The sequence below is a fragment of the Antechinus flavipes genome, chromosome 2, assembly GCF_016432865.1.
Source record: "Antechinus flavipes isolate AdamAnt ecotype Samford, QLD, Australia chromosome 2, AdamAnt_v2, whole genome shotgun sequence".
Taxonomy (NCBI): domain Eukaryota; kingdom Metazoa; phylum Chordata; class Mammalia; order Dasyuromorphia; family Dasyuridae; genus Antechinus; species Antechinus flavipes.
This window is the reverse complement of record NC_067399.1, coordinates 363933676-363958526: the sequence shown is the minus strand read 5'-3', so window position 1 is coordinate 363958526 and position 24851 is coordinate 363933676. Positions and strand designations below refer to the sequence as shown.

Sequence of the window (24851 nt, the reverse complement as noted above, 5' to 3'; positions counted from 1 at the left end):
TTCTCACACCTCATCATTTGGTTCCCTGGCCTCATAAAATCTAGTAATATTGTTATCTATATTATCATCCTGTGCCCAGAAAACAAGATGTTTTCACATCATTATAATAGCATTCATATAGCATTTAATAAAAGTTTGAAAAACATTTTATATGTATTATTTCATTAAATTTGATGAGGTCAGGAAACCAAATGATGACACAATTTACATCAGATTCAGACCTGAATGAAGTTCTGGATGTGAAAACAAGGTCAGCAATAAATAGTTCAATGGGCATATCCTTGTTTTATTCAACTTGTATGATTTCAAGGAAGTCCTGGATGGGATGTAGATTGTAATGCCGGAGAAACTGAGGCAAGATAGAGATTAGAGAGTATTTAATATTTTATTTGAAAAGGAGAGATTTACTGGGACCAAATGGATCCATGGTTTGGTCCCAGGGCTGAATGAGACTATTGTCTCCAAGAATCCAACAAACAATGTGAGTTCTCAATGACATATATACATACATACACACACACACACGGCTCAGACTCAGAGGAGTAGACTGAGGCAGGGGCAGAATCAGGGTGCTGAGAGCAAGAATGGGACTCTGACAGGGTGGGATGAGCCATCAGAGATGGGAGGAGGCACCCAGGAGATAACAGTATCTGATATTCTAATAGCTTGGGATGGGGAAAGGCATTCTGATATTCTAAAACATAAGATCTTTTATCCTTATGAAATATTCTGATTAAGAGACGGGTAGTTTCACAGGACTGAACAGAAAATTATAAACTGAAGCAGAATACTTAGGGAAACCGAGGCAGGACTGGGTCAGGATAATTAGAAAATTAAAAGAGAACTGTGGCATAACATTCCACACATTCTCTCTTCTGAATATTCAAATCATTGAATTACCTTCCTCTAGAAGGTCTTAGCATCATAATTTTGACCAATCCTATGTAAAGCAAATAAACCAAAATAAAATGAGAAAAATGCAAAGACAAATGGCAAGGACAAATCTCTCCTTGATAACTCCAGGGTTATTAGCATAAAACAGCATTTCTTATTTAAGGAAGTACACAGGCCTCCCTGTTGCAGAAATAGCAGGTTCTCTGTAGTTGGGGAGCATCTCAGCCAGAGAATCCAGTTTGAGATGGACAGTTCACTGTGAGTTAGGTCTGTGGTCATTTGTGCATTTAACTCAGCCTCTGCTTATATAGGGAATAACAGTGCTCAAGACAGTCCTGTTGCCCATCCTAAGAGGGCACCCCAAGTCTGTCAGGGACTCCAAAAGGGGAAAAAGTGGGGCTTGGAGTAGCTCCACCTGTCCCCTCTGACAGAACAGGAGCTGCTACTAGGAAACAGATTTCTGAAAAGATTATGCACAGTTAGACCAAGGCAGGCAACCCCTAACTATCAGAGGCCTGATATCACAATGCTGAACTACTAATTAAGAAACTAGGGTAACAGAAGTGGATAAAGAAATCAGAGAGATTGCCAGTCCCCAGACAGGTGTCTGATTTCTGGTTGTTTCTAAAAAAAAATAATCCCCAAAACTGAGTCTGCCAGGGCAATTCCAGCAGAATAAGGGATTTCAAAGTTAAAACATAACCAGCAAATCATAGTCCAGGAAATTTTAAGCAAGGAGTAAAAAGGAAAAGGACCAATTAAATAATTTCCAACTCAATCAGAATTAATGAGATAGGGGGTGGGGCAGAAGTGCCTAAGAAAAATACATCAGTTTCCCCAATTTCTTCCAGTTTCTTCCTATCTTTTTTTCTCAAGAAAAGGAATTATCAAATGACCATTGCACATATAAAACCAAAGAGTGAATCAAAATTGCTATATATAATAGACTAGTACAGTAAGTTTCCTAAAAATCCCTCAAACATACAGCAATATTTAAATACTTTTAACAAATCTTAAACACAGTAATACAGTTAAAATTTTAGCAATAATTCAACCACTTTCCCACTCCCCTATATCAGTCCAATCCACATCAGGAGCAGTGTCTCTCAAATTTTTGAGGATGATCCCAGATGCTCAGTCCAGGGAGGAATGGGGGTGGCCGAGCTGCCTGCTACCAAAGCTTCAGATGGGCTGATCCATGTCTCAGAAGCAAGTCAATACCTGTAATTTGACCAAAATCTAGAACAAAAAACACAAATCTAACAAGTAAAGGTTAGAACAGACTGATACAAAATGTGAACAGGCCAGTATGAATTGGCCAGTAGCTTCCCAATAGATAAAACTGCAGTTTAGGCTTTTGACCTTTCATTAGTTACAAACCTTAAAAAAAATCTGAATATCCAGACACAATACCCAGTAGCAGATAGATGATCAGACTAAATACTTATTTGCCCAAGTATTTAGGATATAATGATAATAAGTAACCAGATTGGAAATAGCAAGGTATGATGACATAATTGAATTGCTTTAACAGTTTCTATTGACCATTGCTCTGATAATAGAAATTAGTTACAGGAGGAAAAAATGCAAGGACACAACCATAACATAAGCAGTTAAAACTTAACTTAAACAGGATAAAATAGCTTTAATTCATTTTTACTCCAGTTAATTGTCCCACTAACTGTCAGAGGGCGGAGCTTTAAAACTCCCAAATAGCAGTAACTATAAGCCCAAAGAATTTTACTTCCAATAACAAATTCCATTAGCTGAAGTTTCAGCTAAATCCTAAACAGATATTTACCATAACCTTATATTCATAACAGTAAGAATCTGTCTCAGTAAGTTCACTTCTTTCATATCTAAGTAGATGTTTCCATAAGTGAACATTATACATACAAATCAGTTTGCTTTTAAAAATACCCAATACATAGATAAATATCCCAAATTAGACATTGTCCATAACATAAACATTTTCAAAAGGACAAAAATATCATTTTCAGAGGCTCTTTAAATGACCTCAGGATGACTCAATACACTCAATTAAAACTTAGAATATCTTATACAGAATATCCTAATACCATATAAAAGAATTTAAGAGGTTCTTTAAGCTATTAAACTTTTAGAAATACCATAACTTCATACTGATAACAGTAATAAATTTGTTTTGGTAACTTCACAAGTTATCTTTCATATTTAACAGAAACATTTTCAAAAGGACAAGGAAAAACTATTATTTTCAGAAGCCCTTTTAAATGATGGGCATAACCTCAGGATACAATCAATTAAACTTATACAGAATACCCAACTCTACAGAAAAGAATCTGAAAGATTCTTAAAAATATCCTTTAAACGTTTAGAAACAGGCCAACCAAATTATAGATCAATTAACTTAAAAGCAGGCCTATCTCTTGAAATCTTTTGCCAAAGCCAAGCCTCTACAGAAAGAAGTTAGAACACACTTAGTGGGGGGTGAGGGTGGGGGAGGGGGGAATTCCACGTGGGCTTGCCCTTCCCAATGAACTTTTCCTAAGCTCCAACTTAGGCCAGAGTTAGAGTCTTTAGAAAAGTCAGGCCCTTCTTTACCCAATTAGAGGCAGGTGACCCCTTTCATGCAAGTTAACAGAACTTCTTAAGATCTTACATCCAAAGATAACCAAATCTAGCCAGCAGAGGCATCGGTAAAATTATTTCCCACAATTTTAAAACTGCCCAAAAGAATACTCAGAACAAATCTGGCATGCAGAGGCAATAGTAAAATTATTTCCCACAATTTCAGAATCATCCTAAAATTACTAATCAAATATTTCTCCAGCCTGAGTTCAAAGCAATTAGCATAAACTCCTTTTGTTCTCCAGAGGCCTTATCTGGACTAGCTTGACCCAAGACATGCCTGAATTTAAACTACCCAAGTGACAGTTTTTAAAAGTTTAAAATTACAAGCAATTTTATACTAAGTACAGTTGCAACACTGAAATAACAAGTCACAAAGAGCACATAGACATTGATTGGTAGTTAAAAACATTTAACACAGAGACCAGGGACTATCTGGAAAGAATAGCCCTGAGGGAAGTTGTCAGCTTGAGCGTCTTCCCTACCAGTCTGCCTTCACAGAGAATACCCAGATTAAAACTAGGTAGTACCAAAAGGTACTCAGGTACCTAAAGGGTACTTCAGAACCAGATAGTATCAAAAGGTGCTCAGAACCAGATAATGCTATGTAGTGTCCTATAGGCATTTCCCAGAGTTGTATGGCTTGTCAGCCCAACTTTTTCTGGGACCAGATTTGCTAGCAATCAGACCAGACAGAAAATTTACCCTGCAGGAGTTTCAGACTAGATTCTCCCTTGGCCAAATAGAGGTATCCACTGTCAGGCACAGTTGTGGCTCTTTCCCAGAGGTTCTAGAAAAAAATCCAGAGGGCAGGCCTCTACAAGCAAAGAACCACATCCCCAGGTGCCCTGAGGTCGAAGGCAGAGACCCAAATGTCTCTGTTCTCTAATCCTGCTCTCATTTTCTAATATCTCTGTGGAAAGCCTCCAAAATGTAATGCTGGAGAAACTGAGGCAAGATAGAGATTAAAGAGTATTTAATATTTTATTTAAAAGGGAGAGATTTAATGGGATCACATGGATCCATGGTTTGGTCCCAGGACTGAATGAGACTATCGTCTCCAAGAATCCAACAAACAATGTGAATTCTCAATGACATATATCCACATGGCTCAGACTGGTGGGGGGGGGGAGGGTAGGATAGACTGAGGCAGGAGTCAGGATGCTGAGAGCAGGAATGGGACTCTGACATGGTGGAGTGAACCACTGGAGATGGGGGGAGGCATCTTGATAAGACAGTATTTGATATTCTAATAGCTTGGGATGGGGAGAGGCATTCTGATAGTCTAAAACATAAGATCTTTTATCCTTATCAAATATTCTGATTAAGAGGGAGGAGTGGTTTCACAAGACTGAGCAGACAATTATAAACTGAAGCAGAACACTTAGGGAAACCAAGGCAGGACTGGGTCAGGATAATTAGGGAAAATGAGTCAGAATAAAAGAGAACTGTGGCATAACAAGATAACATATAGTTTAGAAATAATGTTAGGCAAGAAAATTGAAGCCAAAAGTTAAATGTAAATGTAAATATAAGATTAAATTTAACAAAGTGAAACTTAGAAGTAAAACTAAAATTCTATATTTGATTTAAAAAATTAATTACAAATAAAGAACAGGAAATATGTAACAAAGCACATAAACACACACACACACACACACACACACACACACACACACACACACACACTCATTATGTGAGAAAAACAAATGCCTATTTTAGTGAACTCTGAGTTCCAGTCAATAATATTGCATGGCAGTGAAAAAAAGTAATGCATTGTGTCAAAGACTAGATCAATGCTCCTGTTTGTTTCCCTCTGCAGACCACATTCAAATTTCCAAAGACATTTTAGTTATGACAATGGAAAGAAAATCTATCTAGAGAAAAGTGACAAAGGTACTGTTGAGGGGTGAGGATACTCTAACAGTGATGGAGGTCCCTAGGTCGGTTTCACAGGTTTTGCAAAAGAATTTGCAGTCCCACTCTCCAAATAAGGAGCTTTGTTTTCACTGAGAAGTCTCAGTGGGCTAGTTCCTGGTTAGGAAATTAGCAAAGGTTGGGATACAGTCTTGATTTTATTTAGCCTTCTATGGCTTGGGGTTAGGGAGCGACTGAGGGACTAATTTTCAAATCAATAAGGATAGTGATTGTTTCCCAGACCAAAGTGATTCCCAGACCAATTGGAGGAGTTTCCCTTAGGAACCAGGTTGTTTTCCCAGAGTCAGGAAGGGTTGAGATTCAGCATTTTTCTAATCCAGGTCTACCCTCCTCCAAAGATCCAGGGGACAAAGTTCTATTATATCAATACTATGAGGATGAGAAAAGCAACAAAAGGGAGGGAAGAATAGATACAATAGCAGTCCACATATTTTAAAGATTTTCATATCAAGGAAGGATCAGACTTGTCCTCTTTTACCTGAAAAACCAAAAGGAAGTTAAAATATTAAACTTTTTGAGACAAGAAGTTCATCAATCTATAAACATTTGTAGATGTTTATTATATGATCATGTGCTAGGTACTATAATAAGCTGAGTATACAAATAGGGGCAAATACAGTCACACACAGACATATACAGTTCCTGCTCAAGAAGATCAAGAGAGACCACCCATAAATAACCAGGTATGTAAAAGATATATACAGTTATTTAGGTGATCTAAAAGAGCACTATACAATTAAGAGGTCTAGGAAAGGCCCACAGACAAAGAAGGGAGTAGAGCTGTCTGGAAGACTATTAGGGAAAGTCAATGGCAGGAGAGAGGAGGACAGAGCAGTACAGGAAAGGGAGTTAGCAGGCATGAAAATGAAAAGTCAAGTTTAAGCAGTTTGAAAGGATGGAGATAGATTCAAGTTTAAGGGACATCAGGCAGTATCAGCAGATCACAGAATATATGGAGAAGAAAGAATAAAAAGGTTGTAAAGACAGTAAGTAAAGAACATTTATAAACATTAAAAAGGAGTATATGTCTCAGTATATATTTTATTAAGACGGTTTCATTAAGGAAGGGGGTTGGGCTTTATATCCCTACTGACAAATTCAGTGCCTTGCACATAGTAGCATTTAAAGAATGTTTATTGAATTGAAATGTCATTGTGTATGAGAGAGATAATTCACATGTCTTGGGGATAAAAGTGTTTAGAGTTCTAAGAAACAATTGCTAAATTAAGCCTACTCTGCAAGTGGTTTTGAAATACCAGTTGTTTATATGCATAGTCAGACTCTAGAACTTCAGAAAAATTGGGGAAAATAGTGCATTTTAATGTGCATATGATGAATTGGAGTACTTTTGGTTAACAACTGGGAAAATTTGCTGATGATATGATGGTATACTTAGAGAACCCCAGAGACTCTACTAAAAAGTTATTAGAAACAATCCACACCTTCAGCAAAGTTGCAGGATACAAAATAAACCCACACAAGTCATCAGCATTCTTATATATCACTAACAAAACCCAACAGTTAGAGTTACAAAAAGAAATTCCATTTAAAGTAACTACTGATTGTATAAAATATTTAGGAATCTATCTGCCAAGGGAAAATCAGAAACTTTATGAACAAAACTACAAAACACTCTCCACACAAATTAAGTCTGATCTAACCAACTGGAAAAATATTAAATGCTCTTGGATTGAGTGAGCAAATATAATAAAGATGACAATACTACCTAAATTAATCTATTTATTTAGCGCTATACCAATCAGATTCCCAAAAAACTACTTTGATGAACTAGAAAAAATAACAACAAAGTTCATATGGAAAAACAAAAGGTCAAGAATTTCAAGGGAATTACTGAAAAAAAAATCAAATGAAGGTGGCCTAGCTGTACCAGATCTAAAATTATAATATAAAGCAGCAGTTACTAAAACCATCTGGTATTGGCTAAGAAATAGACTAGTTGAACAATGGAATAGGTTAGGTTCAAAGGACAAAACAGCCAATAACTTTAATAATATAGTGTTTGACAAACCCAAAGACCCCAGTTTTTGGGATAAGAATGCATTATTTGACAAAAATTGCTGGGAAAATTGGAAATTAGTATGGCAGAAATTAGGTATTGACACCGTACACCAAGATAAGGTTGAAATGGGTTCATGACCTAGGCATAAAGAATGAGATTATAAATAAATTGGAAGAGCATAGGATAGTTTACCTCGCAGACCTGTGGAAAAGGGAGGAATTTATGATCAAAGAAGAACTAGAGATCACTATTGACCACAAAATAGAAAATTTTGATTATATCAAATTGAAAAGTTTTTGTACAAACAAAACAAATGCAGACAAGATTAGAAGGGAAACAATAAACTGGGAAAACATTTTTACAATCAAAGCTTCTGATAAAGGTCTCATTTCCAAAATATATAGAGAATTGATTCTAATTCATAAGAATTTATAAGAAATCAAACCATTCTCCAATTGATAAATGGTCAAAGGATATGAACAGACAATTCTCAGATGAAGAAATTGAAACTATTTATAGACATATGAAAATATGCTCCAAATCATTATTAATCAGAGAAATGCAAATTAAGACAACTCTGAGATACCACTACACACCTGTCAGATTGGCTAGAGTGACAGGGAAAGATAATGCGGAATGTTGGAGGGGATGTGGGAAAACAGGGACACTGATACATTGTTGGTGGAATTGTGAACACATCCAGCCATTCTGGAGAGCAATTTGGAACTATGCTCAAAAAGTTATCAAACTGTGCATACCCTTTGATCCAGCAGTATTACTACTGGGCTTATACCCCAAAGAGATACTAAAGAAGGGAAAGGGACCTGTTTGTGGCAGCCCTGTTTGTAGTGGCTAGAAGCTGAAAGATGAATGGATGCCCATCAATTGGAGAATGGCTGAGTAAAATGTGGTATATGAATGTTATGGAATATTATTGTTCTGTAAGGAATGACCAGCACGATGAATACAGAGAGGACTGGCAAGACTTACATGAACTGATGCTAAGTGAAATGAGCAGAACCAGGAGATCATTATATACCTCAACAACGATACTGTTTGAGGATTTATTCTGATGGAAGTGGATCTCTTCGATAAAGAAAGCTAATTCAGTTTCAAATGATCAAGGATGGACAGAAGCAGCTACACCTAAACAAAGAACACTGGGAAATGAATATAAAAACTGCTTGCATTTCTGTTTTTCTTCCCGGGTTATTTATACCTTCTGAATCCAATTCTCCCTGTGCAACAAGAGAACTGTTCGGTTCTGCACACATATATTGTATCTAGGATATACTGTAACCTATTTAACATATAAAGGACTGCTTGCCATCTGGGGGGAGGGGTAGAGGGAGGGAGAGGAAAAATCGGAACAGAAGTGAATGCAAGGGATAATGTTGTAAAAAATTACCCTGGCATGGGTTCTATCAATAAAAAGTTATTTAAAAAAAAAAAAAACAACTGGGAAAATATGGACTGCAGAAGTGAGAGAGGAAAGAAAAAAGAAAAAACAAAAAACAAAAAGATATGCTCAATTTCCATCTGTTATTAATATGGAATAAAGAAAAGACTCACAAAGGAGAAGAATTATAGAAATTTTTGCCAACTTTAGGATAATGCATATTGACTTATATGAAAAAAAATTTTTACATGTATGTGTGTGTGTGTGTGTGTGTGTGTGTGTATAAAACTGGCATTATATTGCTCACCTCAAATGATCAAGTGATCAAGGGAAGAACTGCAGGAAAAAAGAGACAGTAGAACTCAAATTTTATTTTTTTTTAAATTTTATTTTATTTAATAATAACTTTGTATTGACAGAATCCATGCCAGGGTAATTTTTTACAACATTATCCCTTGCATTCGCTTATGTTTCGTTTTTTCCCCTCCCTCCCTCTACCCTCCCCCCCCCCCAAGATGGCAAGCAGTCCTATATATGTTAAATATGTTGCAGTATATCCTAGATACAATACATATTTGCAGAACCGAACAGCTCTCCTGTTGCACAGGGAGAATTGGATTCAGAAGGTAAAAATAACTCGGGAAGAAAATCAAAAATGCAAATAGTTCACATTCGTTTCCCAGTGTTCCTTCTTTGGGTGTAGCTGTTTCTGTCCATCATTTATCCATTGAAACTCAGTTAGGTCTCTTTGTCATAGAAATCCACTTCCATCAGAATACATCCTCATACAATATCGTTGTCGAAGTGTATAATGATCTCCTGGTTCTGCTCATCTCACTTAGCATCAGTCCATGTAGGTCTCTCCAAGCCTCTCTGTATTCATCCTGCTGGTCATTCCTTACAGAGCAATAATATTCCATAACATTCATATACCACAATTTACCCAGCCATTCTCCAATTGATGGGCATCCATTCATTTTCCAATTTCTAGCCACTACAAACAGGGCTGCTAAAAACGTTTTGGCACATACAGGTGCCTTTCCCTTTTTTAGTTTCTCTTTGGGGTATAAGCCCAATAGAAACACTGCTGGATCAAAGGGTATGCACAGTTTGATAACTTTTTGGGCATAATTTCAGATTGCTCTCCAGAATGGTTGGATTCGTTCACAACTCCACCAACAATGCATCAGTGTCCCCGTTTTCCCACATCCCCTCCAACATTCATCATTATTTTTTCCTGTCATCTTAGCCAATCTGACAGGTGTGTAGTGATATCTCAGAGTAGAACTCAAATTTTAAAAAAAATATGAAAAATAATTTTTTAAAAAAGGATAATGTTCATTGTCTTTTCTTAAAAGTATATATCATTATTTCAGTTGAAGGCAGGATTAATTCTGAAACAAGAAGTGATAGATACTACAGTTGCTGTCAAGTCCAGTTTAGCAGAATATGCTGGAAGTAGAGAACTAATAAAGCAGTCCAATAGATTATCTAATTCAACTAAGAAATATTATAAGTGATAAGGTGTCAGTCTAAGATAAGTAGATCAAACTTTGATAGACTTAACTCTTCTCAGTAAAATCTAAGATAATTATAAGACTCATGATGGAAAATATTATTCACATTCTGAGGGAAAAACTATGGAATCTGAAAGCAAATTGAAATAGACTACTTTCACTTTTTTTCCTTTTACAAGGCTTTTCCCTTTTGTTCTGTTTCTTCTTCTTTCACAACATGATTAATGTAGAAATGTGTTTTATATGATTGGACATATATAAGCTATATCAGATTGCTTGCTGTTTTAGACAGGAAGGAAGAAAAAAGTTTGGAACTCAAAATCTTATAAAAGTGAATATTTAAAACTAGTTTTTGATGACTAATAGGGAGCTGATAACTAGGAGGAATAAGTAGATATGAGTGCATTTTTTCTTTAGAATAATTTCAGGTTACTTGGCCCATATGAAGTTTCTTGAAGTGCTCAGGAACTAGACAAGAATGATAACAAGAGAATGGATAACCACTTTTTATGATGATTATAATAAGACTTTCTTTCCTATAAGGATTAGATTATATGGTTGCTGAGAACCTATTCCCACATTTTATAAAATTTTGTGATCTTTAATAGCAAACTTTCCATGAGATTTCAATTGTTTTGAAAGAGAAGGAAACTGTATATTTTGAAAATATGAAAATGTAATATGATTTTCCAAAAAAAAAAGAAAGAAAACTATTCTAACATGTAATTGCAATAACACAACAAGTGGATCAAATCAGCTTACTATGGAAACCTCTATTCAACAGGTCCCATATTCATGAAGGACATTATTGTCAAATCCGTAGAGAGAGAGAGAGAGAGAGAGAGAGAGAGAGAGAGAGAGAGAGAGAAGACACTAAAATCTAAAGTAGTAATTATGAATGTTTCTGACTGAAGAGGGGAGGAAATTCTGAAAATCTTTGAAGGAGAAAATCTTCTTCCACTCTGCCTCAGTGAGGGACTTTGCCCCAGGGACAAACAGTTTCATTATTATCTGGGTAGGGTCAGCTCAGTCCTGAAACTTATTGAATTCAATTCAAATTCCAGCTCAAGTTGAAATCCAGCAATAAGTCACCTTGGGACTCCACCCCATGAGCCCCCTTCAGCTTGTAGCCAAAGCTCCCAATATAAAAGAGCCAATAGACATGACTCTCTTTGCAGAGGTTCTAGACATGCCAGCTATGCCTTGCTTGGGATGCCAAGGGCCTTTGTCCATTAGAATACTCTTTTCAGTGCCATTCTTTCTTTATCCTCACCTATTTCCTAACCAGACTTTATGCCTCTCTGTCAGGATTTCTAACCTTACTTCCAATCCCCATAATAAATCCTTTTATCAGTGTAGGTTTTCAGGTCTGTACATTCCTTTACAATGAATCTCTGCCCCGCCAGAAGGGAATTCTCCAAAAACTCCCTACCCTTGCGCCCAATCCCAAGGGACTGCAGGGGAGCCAAACCTCTCCATTTCTTTAAGTGAACCTTGAACCTGTCACTAGATCTTATCATTTAACTCCCTGACCACTAGAAACCCTAATCTCATCTAGACCTTATTATGACCGCATGTGAGCTTTACTAATGCATGACATTAGATGTATGGCCATTTTCCACACAGACAATGAATGCATTAATGAGAAAGTGTAACCTATGAGTGGTATATTTTATAAATATAATTTGCTTTATATTTATGATTAGATGAGTATTAATAATTAAGTTAACAACAGGAAATAAACCAGTGAAGACTTATGACTATTGAACGAGATAAGGTGAAATCTTTGAAGACAGTTGTGAAAATCGACACTATTAATGTCTGAGCCCTAAGAACTAGAATGGTATCTACAGGTCCAACTGAGCTACTACTTTGACTTATCCTTGTGAGTTACAATGAAGTAATTAGGATAGCCCAGGCACAAAGAAGTGTTGGCCTGGGAAGTGTTAGATCAGTGCCATATCTGAGTTACCTAAGAAACAATTAACTATCAGGAATATTAAAAACATGAATAAATTGCCATAACAGTATGTGGGTCAGAAATCATTTAATAAAAAAGCTGGAGAGATCTCTAGAAGCAAAGCAAAGTTTATTATACGTTCTCGTGAGAATCAGGCGTCCTATCCATCAAGCAGACAATCGAAGGGAGGAAGCACCGCAGGGGGCAGGGTCAACGCTTTTAATCCCTAACGCAAATTCCCCCTCCCACCACTGACCCTCATCCTTATTGGCTGAGGATCTTACATTCTAAACCCGGGAACTGCCCAAGAAATTGAACTTGACCAATATACATAGTTGCCCATATTTGGTTGAAATAGGGAGGATAACAAGAAGGGGACTTAAGTATGCCCTTAGTGGGGATAATCTGGAGGAGACTAAGTATGCCCTTAGGAGAATAGCAAGGAGGAGACACTTTAAGAATGCCCTTGACTTAATGCTTAAAGTCCTTCAGGCCTACTCAAACTTTGAAATAGATGAAGCCTTACTCTATTTTCACCACTGTCTTGAAAGATTTCACCTTATCTCGTTCAACAGGTAATGAATTCGCTATTATGTCAGGTTTTTACAGGAGGACTCTTTGTTAGAGATATAATGAAGGGAGTTCATTACCAAATATGAAATTCTGTAATTCTATGTCTCAAATTAAGAGGATCTCTATAGGATAAGGCTAGGAAAGTTCAGAAAGAAAAAAAAGAATAATGACACAAGTACAATTAATTGTTAAATTATTCAAAGGCATTGATTTCATTACTTTTATCAACAATCAAGGTTTTCAGGGAAGTTTCCCTTCACAAACTGATATTTGTTGACTTTTACTATCTGAATCAACTGGACCTATCACCATGCTACAATAGTTACCCCAAGTATTTTCTAATTAGTTGGTTATTCTTTAAGCATACTGTTATGGAACCTTTAAATTCCCTAAATGTTTTAAGGGAAGCAGTATTGTGTATTGAAAAAAGGACTGTCTAAAGAGTCAGGAAGCCTGAGTTAAAATTCTACCTACTGACATAATAACCTTGAGAAATTCATTTAACTTTCAGTGTTGCCAAGGGATACTCAGTGCTTGCAAGTAGCACAACAGTTGGTAGTTGCTGAACCGCATTAATATGAAACCACAATGAAAAAAAAAAAAATCAACAAGCATTTTTTGGAGGGAATTGACTAGAATTAGGTCACACACCTAATATGTATCTGAGGCTTGATTTGAACTCAGTTCTTCTTGAATCCATAGCTGCTATTCTACCCACTGGGACATCTAGCTGCTCCTTTTAAAGTGCTCACTATGAGCCAGGCACTGTGCTTAGGAAACAAAGAAAGAGCAAAAATTATTGCTGACCTCATGAATTCACATTATAATGTTGAAGATATTTACCTAAATAGATAATGCAAAAAAAATTGAGAGCAAATGGAATGTAAACTTGCAGGTTTACTTGCAAGTGGGAGCAGGGGAGAAAAGGATAAGAATTCTGAGATGTGGAGGCAAAGAGGGAAAGTATTCCAGGCATGAGGGTCAGACAAGCAAAGTCATAATTGCATATAACATATCATATATATATATATATATATATATATATATAAAACATTAAGCATATGAATAGGCTGCATGGTATAGTGTATAGGGAAAAGACTTTGTAAGAAGACTGGAAAGATAGAAAGGAGTCTGTCTGAAAAATTAAAAGGAGGGCGATAAAAGCTAAAAAAAAAAAAAAAAAAAAAAGTTGGGCAGTACACCCAACTAACATAATTAAATCGTCTACATCAGGGTCAATATTTTTAGGAGACTTGGTATAGATGAGGTCTCCTGCATATAATATATTTACAATAAATGCAAATATACAATACTCAATCTACAATAGCTTTCTAATGATATTGTGTCCTAAAATTTCAGGCATAATCCTTGTGGGATTTCCAGGTTCATAACATAGTTTCTTAAAAGCCAGAATATTTTTTTAAAATGTAAGATCTTCATGCTCCTGTGGGCAAACATTCTGCATCATTTAAACTTTTAACTTTCTGTGGTTTATCCTTTAAAACTCAAAATACAATATATTCAGTGTTTATCAAATTATTTCAAATAATGAAGAACTATGAAACTTGCATTGGGATATATAAATGATCTTTATAATTGTGAAATAATAAAATATATATTTCCATCATACAAAATAGCAAATAGTTTGATTAGTGAGGCTTTATACAACAGTCTCTACCACACTGCAAAGACAACAAAGCCATGTTTAATCAACAAATAAAGCTTGAAGTTTCTTTTCCCTGCAAACTTCTAAGTTTTTCTCCTTCTGTTGTATGGCCAGTTCTCTGTGACACCTAGAAAAAAATCTCAAAAGCCCTTTATAGAATTATCAATTTTCATAAAGAATTAAATTCCAAAATAAATTAATATGACTTTACCTGGAATTCAATTTCTAGACAAGGGACAAGGGTTTAGGGTTTGTGAACTTTCTAAGCAGCATCTTGACTAGCATATTTAGGCTATATTACAGATGTTGTACCCAAACATATAGCAATACTTGTAAGGACCATGATGAAACACGTGCCAGGAACCATCAATTTGTATTTACTATATGCACAAAGTGGAAGTGAAATACTACTTAAATGTAGACAATATCAAATGCCCATCGGATTGCAAAATAAATACAGGGACATTAAATGTATCTACCAGAGATATGGACAGGTGTGTGTGGGTGTAGGTGTGATGGGACAAAGACAGACAATTTGATAATTTAAAAGGATACAGAGGGAGTCACTGATAGGGGGATTAAAACACCTATATGTTGACAGACATTTTTTAATCAGTGAATAATTGTAAATATAAGTGATTTTGTTATTTCAGACCTTATTTTTAAAGTATTTTCACCATGTGCAGTCCCAGTCCTGATCTAGGATATAGAAATTCATACAATTGCCTTATAATTGCTTATAATTACCATTACAAAAATATATTAATATTCTGTATTAGAATTCAATTCAATTCAACCAGCAGCACCGGTTACAAACCTCAGATGTGCCAAGTACAATGAGAAGTGCTGTGCTATTAAAAATAAAAAAAGTCCTCTTTTGAAAGAGCCTATCTTTATCTGAGCAGGAACAACACTTACAAGGAAGTAAATAAAAATTACACACGAAATAATGTTGAAGATTAATTTCAAGAGGCAAAAAGAAAAGTACTAAGATGCAGATCATGGATTCTCAAAATGTGATTCATGTGAGAAATGGATGAGCATTTGTTTTCCACAGTTATGAGAATTAAATTGGAGAAATGAAATTTAAATTAGAAAAGTAAAACCTACAAGGACATCAATCAAGGATGGAAGTTTATCTTCCACTTCTAAAATGTAAGCTCCTTGGGGACAAGGACTGACTTTTATAATCAGAAGAGGTCACTACAACTAGCCTAAGATTTGAAAAGAATCTTTTATTCCCTAACCCTCCACTGTTATCTTCCTCTTCTAGAATGTTAAGCTCCTTGGGAGCCAGGGCTGGCTATGTAATGAGGGGAGGAGATTCATTTTCATAACATCCAATTAATGAGGAATTGGGAAAGGGACTTGTGCTTTAGGATAGAAAATAAAATGCTACCTTTGGAGTTTCAAAGGAGTGCTTATTCACCTAGACACCCATTCTTGCAAGAATGGAAAATAAACTTTTCCTGCATTCATTAGTGAGTCAGTGCAGTTCTTGGTAAAATATTTTGTTTCTTTTCTACAACTGAGGCATCCCCCATAGGGAATCCATGAAGTCAAAAAATAAGGTGTTATTTTTCTATTAAAATACTCCTCTCTTTTCCCAAATATCTATGGAAGGGCAAATTTGCTTCATATACTTCAACCAAAAGATATATTCCAACAGATTAAATGAAGAAATAAATATGAACATTTAGCTGTCTTTTATTGTCAGACATCAAAAAGATTTGCAAAAAAAAAGTACTAAGTGCCACAGTAGCATTTGTTTAAGAAAACAGTAATTGCTATTAAAATGTTATTTTTTAAATTAATGAGTTTAACATTATTTTTAGATGAATTAATAAGTATCTTTTAAAAAAACATCAGTTTGGAGGCAGATAGGTGGTGCAGTACACTGGCCCTGAAGTCAGGAGGACTTGAGGTCAGATCTGGTCTCAAACACTTAACACTTCCTAGCTGTGTGACCCTGGGCAAGTCACTTAACTCTAATTGCCTCAGCAAAAAAAAAAAAATATATATATATATATATATATGTATATATATACATATATATAGATATATATACACACTGATATATATATATATATACACACACTGATATATATTATATATATAAACACTGATATATATCATACATATAAATTGATATATATATGTTTTAATTTCTAATAGAATAAACATCTACAAATATAACTAAAAATCAACACTTTTTGAGGTCACTTAGTAAATTTTCAGAATATAAAGAAGTCCTCAAAATACTTAGAGGATAGATATAGAGAGCACTGTTGCTGACAGCTTATAGTTTCTTGAATACCTATATGGGTTCTGTATGATTTTTTTCACTGGAGAAGGTGAATGAGGAAGGAATTTTATTTCTCATTGCATAAGATGTCTACTTTTAGAAGCTCCACACACCTTCAATTTGATGCTTCTAGCTGTGAAAGCACTAGTTTTGGAAGACTGGCATTTTATTTTATAAAATTAAATAGGTAGGAGTGAGGGCCTATGGAACTACTTGATTAGTCAAAATGTGCTATTTAGGGCACAGATTTTGTAAGATTCTCTTTGGCTGCTCTAGATAACTGGGCAGTTAATATGTACACATGATCAGAAGATATTTTATTCTTTATGGACAAAAAATTACCACAATACCATTACATATATATGTGGGGGGGAGGGGGGAGTGATGAAGACTTGAGTTCAAATCCCCACTCCTCCTATTTACTAACCATCAACAATAGGCATGGCATTGAAGTTTTTTTGAATCTCAGTAATATCATAGTTAAAGATAAGGATAATAATACCTTTAATACTTTACAGGATTGTTATGAGATTCTAATGAGAAAATATAAATGGAGCATGAATGATGTGATCATTGATTTAGAGTTTGAAAAGAACACGAGTCAAGAGTCCAATTCCCTCATTTTACAGAGGAAGAGAAAAATATTACTAAAACAACCCTTTGTCATTGAACTAATAGACATCAGAGGCAAGATTCAAATTCAGGACTTTTAGAAATCAAATCCAGTTCTTATCCACTGTGCATTCAAGCTCACTTTCTGAAAATTTAAATTTCCATGTTAGTTATTGCTGTCAGTCTATCAAACTGCTATAAAACAAAACTAGTATTACAAAAAAAATCATTTTTAAAAATTAAGAGAGGACCTTAGCAAACTATAATACAAATACAGTCCTAATATCTTAGCCAGAAGAACATAAAACAAAAATAAAATTAATGAATATGAATTCAAAACTTAAAAATAAAATCCTACTAAAGAGAGAACTATATCTAAAAACTATAACCAAATTTATATGAGAGATGCAGGGATGATACAATATTTTAAGATGAAATAATTATCCATTTGAAAAAGAAAACTGGTTGCCTCAATGTATGCAAAATGAATTTAACAAAATGAAAAAGTCACTTGTGCTTTTTTTTTTTAAACTCTTCTTTTAGTATCACTAAAAAAAAATCTACCAAAACAAACAAACAAACAAACAAACAAACAAAGAGAGAGAGAAAAAGCAACAGGAAAATGATTACTCTTGTCATTATTGTATAATTTATAAATGTTAGCAATATATATATTGCTCTCTCTCTCTCTCCATATATATATATATATATACACACATATATATATAAACATAAATGCATATAGATAAAGTAGAGATAATAACTAGTCATTTTAGATTACACAGTATTTTTCTTAGAAAATTTCAGGAAAATTGATTGTATATACTTGTAATTCCAGATATTGCTGAGCTAAAATACTTCTGAGTTTCATGCAGTATATCTGAGGCCAACTGAGAGTCTATACAAAATCAAGAACTAGTAAGTTGAACCAGTCTAGAGTGGTTCAAAAGGCATAGGAAAAGGCAATTAATCCAGGTTCAGAGTATGGTAAGTCATTGCTGTCAATCATTGAAGCAAGAGTGGAAGACATCTGGCCTACCTGCTGACTAGTGAAATCATTTGGTTTGGTCCTGCCAAGACAACTGCAGGCATCAACCACTTCCCACTGCCTGAGTTCTTTAAGATAATAATTTTGAATGGCTCTTGAATTGTTATAAATATCCAAATGGCCTTTGGCAGAAAAAAAGATTCTCCTTTCCAGCATTAGAGGAATTTCTACAAGAGTGGTTGCTGTACTTCCAATCTGGGCAAGATAGGAAGACAGCCCAAAAATGTCTTATGGAATCAGTAAAGACATTAATTGAAATAATATTAATAACTGCAGCAGACTTTCAGACTACAAAATAAACTCTGAATGGGAAAAACTGAATGAAGACTTCCCGTCATAATGTAGCCTTGACCTATGCCCTAATTGTGACCTGAGACTTTTCAATAAGTTGAGCTATAGTCAAAAGCTGCATTTTTTTAAAGATAAACAAACATTTTTCTCTGATCCACACCCTCTTGATTGGCATGTAAGTATTTAATGAGTAATGAGTTTTTTATTTACTAGTATTCTTTTTTTTTTTTTCTGGGATAGATTTCTGCCTTTAGGGTATAAGCCTGGATTCCCCCAGACCATGGAAGAAAAAAAGTGTGTGTGTGAGGGGTGGGGAACGACTTCTGTGTTGGGGTCTATATAATTTTGTGTTTTGCAGTTTGTGCTTTGCACTCTATTGATACTTTGTCTGTGGAAGTTGCCCTATCTTGGGAGATGCTAATAAATCTTTTTTTTTTTTTCTTTTTACCTTGATAGTCTCTGATTTTAATTTGAGTAAAGGTCACTTTCCCACACAAACTGCAAAGCATCAAAAGCATTCATATGACTAATAATTTTAAAAATACAAGAGACAAAACAGAAAGAGAAATATTATTCTAAAGAAGTACAAAATGCATACAATAGAATAGAATCAGCAATCCATCAAAGGACACTTGTGTTGAATCAACTGAAAAGTATTCCTTAAAGGAAAAAAGAACAACTTAAATAGGTGGCAGAATATTCAAGACTGAGATGACTTATCCATCTCAATACAATAAAAAGGACAAAACAATCAAATAAAATGTACAGTTTTAATGAGAGAACAATGGATACTATCCAGAACAGTGTAATAATAACAAAAACTCTGAAGTAATGAATGATTTAAATTATAAAAGGGAAACAAAGAAAATGCATTGGGATGAAGGGAAGGAAAGAAACTATATTATAAATCAAGAACTATAAAAACCACTTGTTAATGGTAAAAATTAAAAGTAGATCAATGAAACTGACAAGAAGAGAAAATGAAAATAATGAAATTCAATAACATAGTGTTATTGAACCAAATTAAACTAAAAAATATAAATTACATGGGAAAAAACTAACTTCTGGGAAAAGTACAAAGCTGTCTAGCAGAAATTAAACCGTTTTAGTTCATAACCTTTTTAGAACATAACACAATAAATCATAAATGAATGTGAATTCTAAGAATCATACAATGGAAAAATTATTAAGAGAAACAGATAAGCAGATCAAATAAGTTCATATTTATGGGTGCATATTCTTAACTGAAACAATGGTTAAAGCAATTGAAAAAATTTCTTTTTTTGTGTGTATAATTCATATCAAAGTACTTGCCTTCACAAGAAGAAAGTTGGGAAGGCAGGCGGAAAGAAAGAAGGAACTTAAAAATTATAAAGAATGAATATTTAAATAATTTTTACATGTAAATAAAAGCATTCTTTAAAAAAATAATGAATGATGAATACAGGGAAACATTGGAAGGCTTCACATTATCTGATACAATATGAAATAAGCAGAACCAAATAAAACTATACACAATAATTATAATAACTTAATAAAAATAATAACCACAAAACAATCAAAAGTGAGTATTGCAAAAATTACAAAGAACAAGTATTGATCCAAAGGATAAATAGGAAAAGACACTTCTAACACTCTCCTTCAGAAAACTGGCAGAAACAATCACAAATATGTGATACCATTTCATAAATTTTCAGACATATATATATATATATATGTCTTCCTTCTTTTTTCTTTAACAAAAGTATTTATTATTTGAGATGTCATTCCAGGAGAGAGAAATATTTAAAGGAAGAAAGTTTGTGTGTGTGTGTGTGTATGTGTGAGAGAGAGAGAGAGAGAGAGAGTGTGTGTGTGTGTGTGTGTGTGAGTGAATATATATGTAGAATGATTGAGATAATAGGGACAAAAACAGAATAAAGTTGAATGTGATTTACTTGAAACTGTTGCCACCTTGCTACAATCCAGGAGCATTCCAATGCACTTTGTGCCTTCCTTTCTGCTAGTATTTTATGTATTTCTGATTATTTCTTCAAAGAGAAGAGACAGCCAAGTAGAATACTACTGCAGAATGAATACATACACATCCGAATACATATACCTGTATGTATACAGGACTATATCCCTTTCTTCTCTCTCTCATACACACACACGCACACACACACACACACACACACACACACACACACGTGTATAAATGTCTGTCTCTATAATACATATACATATATAGTGTGTGTGTGTGTGTGTGTGTGTGTGTGTGTGTTAGTTATATTTGCTACAGCTGTATTCTACTAAGCTGTCACTTTGAAGAGATATTAAGAAACTCAGTAAATGCTTAAATAAAAAGAAAGTGCAAAGCAGATGCTTTGGAATCCCTCTTGAGCTTTAAGCAGGTGCCAGCACTTTCAAATGAATCATGTTTCCAAGTTTAAAAGAGATGTTGCACACCAATACATCCATATGCTGAGTCCTGCTGGGGGCTCCTGGGGCTTCCAGAAATTACAAACAGTCCTTTCTTCCTGTCCATCTTCCACTGAGTTGATCCTGACAGAAAAATGAAGTCGTCTTCTCTTCACCATGGGATTACTTCCCCAAGGAGCGGCTGGACTAATCTGGCTCGAGAGTTGTTTCCCAGAGGATAAATTACAGAACACATTTAAAGGAAAATTGTCTGATTTATGAAAAATGGAACAAGACATTGAACAATCAGGCAAAAGATTGGGAAAGGAACAAAAAGTGATCCCTTGGTTGTCTCCCAGAGGAAATAGTTTGGTACAGATGAAAATAGAAAATAGGCTTTGCAGTAAAAGAGACCTACAATTCAAATCCTGTTTTGTCAATTACTACATGTATAAACCTGAGCAAGTCACTTACATTTTACAGGCTTCTGTCTTCTCCTAAGGAAAATGTGGACATTGAGTTGGAAAGTCTTTAAGGAATACTTTTAGCTTTAAATCTGAGATTCTTTGACTTGTCTATCAATCTAAATGAAAATGAAGTTATGGTTGAGAATTAAAAAGTCATCTTTCCAAAGAATAAATATGACTCTAAAATAGACATATGAGAACATACTTTATATAACTTTTTGTAGAGGTGGGAGGCCCACAATTCTATTAAATAATGAATATTTTCAGAATTTATCAATGTACTATTCAGCTTTGCTGATTTCTCTTCTTTCACTTTTTTATCTTTAAAATATTATATGAGCTGGCTCCATATTAGGAGATGAAAAGACACAATGATAGAAAATTTGGTGACAAAATCAATAATCTAAAAAAAATAAATCATTGGAAACTTTTGAAAGGATAGTTTAATTGGAAGGATTAAGTCAGAAACTAGATTAAAGACAGTTTAGAATTGAGATAACATGACTTTTACAGAAATGTTTTGCATAACTTCATATGTGCTTTCTTAATGGGGGTTAGGAGTGGGACAAAGGAAAGAATCTAGAACTCAAAGTTTTTTTAAATTTATTATCGATTTTTATTGACAAAACATACGCATGGGTAATTTTTCAACATTGACCCTTGCAAAAACTTCTGTTCCAACTTTTCCCCTCCTTCCCTCTAACCCCTCCCCTAGAAGGCAGGTAGTCCCATACATGTTAAATATATTAAATACAATATATGTATACATATTTATACAGTTGTCTTGCTACACAAGAAAAATCGAATTTAGAAAGAAAGTAAAACTAATCTGAGAAGAAAAATAAAAATGCAAGCAAACGATAACAGAAAGAGTGTAAATGCTATGTTGTGGTCCACATTCATTTCCCAGTGTAGAACTCAAAGTTTAAATTTTTTTTTAATTATTGTAAATGTAACTGGTAAAAATAAAAATATTAAATCATTTTTTTTAAAGTGAGAAGTGGATAAGTGGAATCAGAGTTTATTGAAAATTGAGAACAAGAATAATAACTATAGATGTTGTGCCACAGTTATCATTTTGTCCTGATTCAGTTTCCCTAATTGTCCTGATTCAATTTCCTTAAATTGTCCTGCCTCAGTTTCCCTGAACTGTCCTGCCTCAGTTTCTAATTGTTCTGCTCAATCCTGCAAAACCACCCCTCCCTCTTAATCATCAGAATATTTGATAAGGATAAAAGATTTTATATTTTAGAATATCAGAATGTCTCTCCCTATCCCAATCTATCAGAATATGAGATATGATTTTATCAGATGCCTCTCCCCATCTCTGGTACTTCCCCCCATCCTACCAGAGTCCCATTTCTGCTCTTAGCACTCTGACTCTGCCCCTGCCTCTGTCTACCCCCTGTATCCGAGCCACGTGTATATATGTCATTGAGAATTCATATTGGCTACTGGATTCTTGAAGACGATAGTGTCATTGAGCCCTGGGACCAAACCATGGATCCATTGGTCCCAGTAAATCTCTCCCTTTCAAATAAAATATTAAAAATTCTCTAATCTCTATCTTGCCTCAGTTTCTCCGGCATTACATAGAGGATGATTGGTTTAAGAGAGCCTTTTTCTTTTTAATAAAGGGGATATAGGCATTATTTTTAGCAGCAGAGATGCAGCCAGTAGATACAGAGAGAGTTAAATTAAGAATAGAGGAAATGATAGTGAATACAGTTTCCTCAAGAGATTGGGAAAGGTGTTTTTTTTTTTTTTCAATATTTTATTTTATTTTATAATAACTTTATATTGACAGAATCCATGCCAGGGTAATTTTTTTTTTACAACATTATCCCTTGCACTAGCTTCTGTTCCGATTTTTCCCCTCCCTCCCTCCACCCCCTCCCCTAGATGACAAGCAGTCCTATATATGTTAAATATGTTGCAGTATATCCTAGATACAATATATGTGTGCAGAACCAAGCAGTAAGAGATTGGGAAAGGTTAGGAAATTTACAGGTCTTTGCATCAGCAAGCAGAAAAGGTAGAAAGCTATCTGAATTATGTGAGATGAAGGGAAAGGGAGTGAGAAAATTCCAGTTTAGGAATTCACTTAGGAATCACTTAGCCCACCCCCACATTTTATAGAGAAAAGGAAATGAGAGCCATAGAAATGAATTGTTTTGTCTCCATTGTTTCAAATAGATCCAGGATTTAAGCCTAGATGTTATCAAAATGCAGTTTCTTTTCCATTGCATCATGCTCCCTGAAGCACTGTACTCATGTCCTGTGACTTAAGCAAATGCTTCAGAGAAATAAACAGACCACTATAGATTTAGATCTTAAAAGGACCTTAGAGGACATTTAATCCTGCCATTCTTACCCCTTGTTTTACAAATGGGTAAATCAAAAGCAAGAAAGAAGGGATATTCCCATGACCATAAAGAACCAGTGTTTGAAGGCAGGCCTTTTACCTCCAAATCCTATGCTTTTTGTACTATAATGCCAGAAACCCCCTTCATTGCTTAGCCTTGAAGTTAAGGATTTATTTTATTTAACTATTGATATGACAATGAAAAGCCTTTTGCTATTGCCCATTATTTTATTTCCTAGAATAAAGAATTTGGTTTGAACCAAATTTGGGATTATTCTGTTATAATAGTATTCTGGTATGAGGCAGAGGCTATATTGTTTATGTCACAGAATTTCTTAAGGTGCAGTTTCTACTCTACATCAGTTAGATAACTCCAGGAAAAAAAAAAAAAAAAAAAAACTGTCCCCTGAGTATAAGGTTTCATTACTAAGTGTATCCTGTTTCAAGAATGGGGATAACTCAGGACATACTGCCCTTACAGTCAGAAACAATTCAAAAGATACTCATTCTTTTATGTACAGGATCATCTTTGCATTTCAAAGGAAGAACACTAAATTTTATCAATTTCATGAGTTTCCATAACCAAAAATGATATTTCATATGTCTAAGTAAGAAACATAATAAGCACAAAAAAATCAAAATTGCAGATGACTGAAGGGAGCTATTGAGTATCTCCAATTTTGAAGGGAAGTTGGCAAAAGAGATGTGATTAAAAGAGTCAAACTAGCATAATGCTTAAAATGTTAGACACATGAGAAGGACTGGATTTTAATCTCATCTCAGACT

General features: G+C 34.7%; 1 long non-coding RNA gene across 1 annotated transcript in view; it reads right to left on the bottom strand.

Annotated features, from left to right (window-relative positions):
• Positions 1 to 366: 366 nt before the first annotated feature.
• The window catches only part of LOC127549832 (uncharacterized), a 129226-nt gene continuing 104741 nt past the window's right edge, over positions 367 to 24851 (bottom strand). Inside the window, exon 4 of the long non-coding RNA XR_007950735.1 lies at positions 367 to 2133. This is a non-coding gene — a long non-coding RNA (uncharacterized LOC127549832). The remainder of the gene's footprint in view (positions 2134 to 24851) is intronic.